Source organism: Salminus brasiliensis, chromosome 24 (assembly GCF_030463535.1).
Source record: "Salminus brasiliensis chromosome 24, fSalBra1.hap2, whole genome shotgun sequence".
NCBI classification, from domain to species: domain Eukaryota; kingdom Metazoa; phylum Chordata; class Actinopteri; order Characiformes; family Bryconidae; genus Salminus; species Salminus brasiliensis.
This window is the reverse complement of record NC_132901.1, coordinates 7,356,265-7,360,239: the sequence shown is the minus strand read 5'-3', so window position 1 is coordinate 7,360,239 and position 3,975 is coordinate 7,356,265.

Genomic DNA, 3,975 nt, shown 5'->3' with positions numbered 1-3,975 from the left:
AAGAAACTAATATTGTTAAGTATTGCTTAAAGCCCATGAGAATCCAGAATATTATTCATTTCAGTTCATTTATACAATCAACGCTCGGTTGGGGCTCCTTTACTACAAATTGCTGCATCAATGCGTTGTGGCATGGAGGCAATCAGCTTGTGGCACTGCTGAGATGTTGTTGAAGCCCAAGTGCTTTGACAGTGGCCATAAGCTCGTCTGTATTGCTGGGTCAGGTGTTTCTCATCTTCCTCTTGACATTACAACATAGATTCTCTATGGGGTTAAGGTCTGGAGAGTTGGCTGGACAATCAATGAAATTGCATGAGGTAGCTGCTTATGGAAACTTTTAATATGTGGTCTAAAGATGTGAAGAAGGCCATTATTAGGCTACAAAGAAAACACACCTATCACAGAGATATCAGAAACTTTAGGAGCAGTCAAATCAATAATTTAGTACATTCTAAGAATAAATAATGCACTGTTGAGCTCAGTAACACCAAAAGGTCTGGAAGACCACTGAGGACAATTAAAATAAATGTATGCAGAATTCTTTCCTTGGTGCAAAAAAACCTTCACAACATTCAGTGAAATTAAAAATACTATTAAGAATGTAATTATATCATTGTCAAAGTCTACAACTAAAACAAGCCTTCATAAATTTCAATACAGAAAGTATATTTCAAAATGCAAAATACTGGTAACACTCCAGACAAGCAGAAAGGCCAGATTAGACTGCTAGAAACCTGCCTGCCGAGTTCTAGTATGAGATCCTTTGAACATTAATTTGAGAATGGAGAAGCAAAGGAAGGGTTCATTATCCATGCACACTACACCGTCTGTCAAACATGATGGAGGCAGTGTTGTGGTATGGGCAGGTATGGTTGCCAGTGGACCTTCTGGTGTTCATTGATGACGTAACTACTGATAAATGTAGAGCTATACTCTGCATTCTATTGATAATGACCAAAAACATACCATGATAGCAAACCAACAGATATTAATATATTTATAATTATTTGTTTGTTCAATTACTTTCAAGCCTGTAAATGGCTGGTGTTTAATGCAATGTTTTTGTGACCCCCCACCCCCCACCCCCCAATTAAAACTGAAAGTCTACATTTCAATTAGACCTTGATTTCAGATCTACAAAATTTCCTAAACTGTGTCTGTTGTTAAATACTTACAGATCTGACTGTATATATAAAACATCAATACACTTTTTTTTCTTTTTAGGAATAAAGTAGATACATTTGATCAGTTTTCCAAAGGCATTCTAGCATGAAGGGCAGAGAAATTATACTAAACTGCAGTCCAGAACATGAAGTAGGAATAAAATATGTTGCTTTGAACTGTCATTTATCTCTCAGATCTGAGAAGTTCTAGTGTTCATACTAACTGTACCAGGAAGCCTGACCCTGCTACTCCTAAAGGAAACTAATTCATTTCATTTGTGAACTGCCTGCTACCTCAGAAGTATTTGATTTCATGCTATCATTTTTGTCTTTGGAGGAGATCTGACAGCAATAACACTGGAATGTTATCATCTATGATAAATATCTAGAAGTAGAAGTCATCGGAATTCAAATCAGGTCATATAGCAGTATTACCTCTTGTGAAAGAGTGCAGTTGAACAATAATGTGAACATGTGCTGCTTATTTTGTAGGTTTATCAAAAGCCTTTGATACCGTTCACACACACTTTTTATTTACATGCAGCATGGCTACTTCCATTTGTCCACTGTCCTGACCTTGGATGCAGATTAAATGGATTTCTCTAATCGAAGTTTTTGAAATTTGTTAGTGGAGTTCTCCAAGGATGTACTCTTGGTCCTGTGCTGTTTATATGATTGGGGTTTGCAAAATTAATTGAAGAGCAGAATTCATTATTATGCTAATGACAAAGTGTTTTATTCCCAGGGGTTCTCATTGACTCTTGTGCATAAAACTTTACAGAACAAATTTCAGTAAATATTCTCCCAGGACCTAAAACTGGATCTGAATGACAAAGAATAATTATGTTATTCTACTAAACGTGAAATTGCATATTTGTAGCCTGAATGAAACCTTTCAATGTGTGACCTCGTACAAATATTTGCATATGAGAAGCAGTTCTAAAACATACAGACGTTCTTGCTATAAAACCAAAACCATTACCTTTCTTTTGGCGACATTTACAGTGTCAGTGATCACTGCGACAAGCAGAAGTGAGATTAACTGGAACCCGTTCCCTGCTTACATGTAAGTAAAATTTTTATGTATGTTTCTGAGAATTATTAAAGGAAAACACTTGTCAATCTCAAAACCTAAAAAAAACAACATTCAAAATTTGATTGCTTTTTTTTTCCAGAATTTGCATTGTTCCCCTCATAATGAAATGTTCTTGCAACGTTATTTTGCAGTTATGATGTACTTACAATGCCTTGCAAAATTATTCAATTCTTTTAAAAGTCATCAGATTTGTTGGAGTTACAAATAAACACAGATTGTATCAGTTTGTATATTTATTATAATTAGTCAAAATTAGTTATGTTTCATCAGGTAATAAAAGATATACAGGAAACTGAAAAATGCTGCTAGTACAAGTATGCAGTCACTTCAGGCTAGTACTTGATATAACCACCATGCTTCAATAACAGCTTTAAACTTTGTTGGGTCAGGGTCCTACAACATTTCACTGTTTATTGGAAGTTTCTTGCCTTCTTCCTGGCAGATTTGCTCCAGGTTGTTCAGGCTGGTTGGGTGACATTTGTGGACTCCAGTTTTTATATCATATCCATAGATTTTGAGTCTTGGCCAATGAGAATTATTCACATTTGCATTGTTCAGCTACTCCTCTGCTTGGGCTCGCTCTATTTTTTGCAGACTGAAGCAGGTTGCCATGAGGTTTCCTTGTGTATTTTGCACCATCCATTCATGTACGCACATTTCCTAATATTGTTGAATGGTGAACCTGACACTGGACATCCCATTCTTAATCTACAGGCATTAATATGAAGCTGGTCCCCCTTTTGCAGCTAAATTAGCTGCCACTCTTCTGGGAAGGCTTTCAACAGAAAGCCTGTGTCTGTGGGAAGATTTGTCCATTTTTCCAGAAGAATATTTTGCTGCTATCCAATTTTGTCTGTTTTTAGTTTCCACCATGGTTTATACCCTGTAGCTGCTCTTATTTACATTGTGTACATAATTCTGGAGAAACAGACCAATATAAATGCTCTAAAATTACTTGTATTTTACATGAATGTCTGTTCAAAGTTAAGAATATTTTTGCCTTCTCCTATAAAGTCACCATTTTGGAGATACATGTTTTTCACTGAATTGTAACGATTTGTGAGGTCAGCTTAACTGTCCAAAATGTCTTAGTTCCATTACTGGAACTAACAAGCCTAGGCTAACCCCTCAAAAACACCCCCCTAGAATTATCCCTCCTCCACCAAACTTCACTGCTGGCACAATGCGGTCAGAAAGGTAACATTCTCCTGGCATTCGTCAAACCCAGACTCATCCACCAGACTGCCTGATGGAAAGTCATGATTTGTCACTCCACAACATGTTTCCACGGCTCCAGAATCCAGCAGCAGTGTGCTTTACACAACTTGGCATTGTGTTTGGTGATGTAAGGCTTGCATGAAGCTGCTTGGCCATGGAGACCCATGCAATGACACTCCCAGCGCACAGTTTTTGTGTTAATGCCAGAGGTGGATTGGAACTATGCAGTTAGTGTCAGCAGAGCAGTGGTTGATGGTGGAATATCTAGAAGGGAAGAAATGTCATTATTACAGTACCACACTAACATTTTGCAAGTTCTTTATAACGACCCATTCTTTCACCCATTCTTTTAATGTGGTAATAGGACTGAATGATTTTTTTAGTGTGTTTTTTTTTTCAAAACACACAAACTTTAGAATAAATACAGTGCAGTTTTTTGGGAAGGCTACTTACATTTATTTACATTTACATTTATGGCATTTAGCAGATGCTCTTATC